The following is a 1,040-nucleotide window of genomic DNA, read 5'->3' on the forward strand; positions in this document are numbered from 1 at the left end:
TCCATATGTAAATGGACAACTTGCTCACCGCCAGAGTACTTGTAAAGATAGCATAAAACTAAAAATTATTATGTTTTAATATTTTTTTGTTTAATTGGTCAGCCACCCATCTGCATATATAAATTTTAATAATTTTTTGTTAGTATGATGCTAGATTTTTTAAGACAAAAATTTCCTGTTCGTTAGATATACAATTTTATTATATTATTTTAGATTATATTTTAATATCTTAAGATAAATAGAGTTATTGAAATTTAGCAAAAATAGAATAGAGTGAAATAGAAATTTTATTACTTTATTATTTGAATAATTAGCGATAAAAACAAAGTAAGTTTTTGATTCTGCTCATATAAAAGAGAAACAATACTGATGGAAAGTGATGAAAATTTTCATTCTGCTCATATTAAAGGGAACAATACACGTATAAAGTGATCAATACTAGTAGAAAGTGATGTAATTTTTTATTCCTCGTATCTAAGGGAAACAATGCTAATGAAAAGTGATGAAATGAAATAAAATAGAATAATAAAATTTTATTATACTGGATCTGATTTTAATTAACTCAAACAATGTAATCTTATTCTATTTCATCTCATATCACTTCATATCATCTCATTGCATCAATTTAAGCAAAACCTTAGTCTAAAAACTTCAGTTTCACAACATTTAAAAACTCTTATGTAGAATTTGTCCAGAATTGAAGAGGACTCATCTCTTACTAGAAACTCAACAATTAATTTGTTTTCAAAAGTAATGCTTTATTTATACGCTTAGATTATGTTTGGACATCTTAAAATGAAGATATAAAAATAAAAATGAACATAGTGAATCAACAAAATTCGAAGTACATACGATTAAAATGCATCAAAATCGATGACATCTTTTTAAATTTATTGAACTTTTCGCATTAGACTTTTTTCTATTGTATTATTTTTCAACATCATTTAATTTCTAGAACTCATGCATCCTATCCAAAAAAGCAAAGTTCTCACTCAGATGTTTCTTCCTTAAGACGTTCTCTCCATTCTACGAATGTTGGT

The sequence above is a fragment of the Lathyrus oleraceus genome, chromosome 4, assembly GCF_024323335.1.
Source record: "Lathyrus oleraceus cultivar Zhongwan6 chromosome 4, CAAS_Psat_ZW6_1.0, whole genome shotgun sequence".
NCBI lineage: Eukaryota > Viridiplantae > Streptophyta > Magnoliopsida > Fabales > Fabaceae > Lathyrus > Lathyrus oleraceus.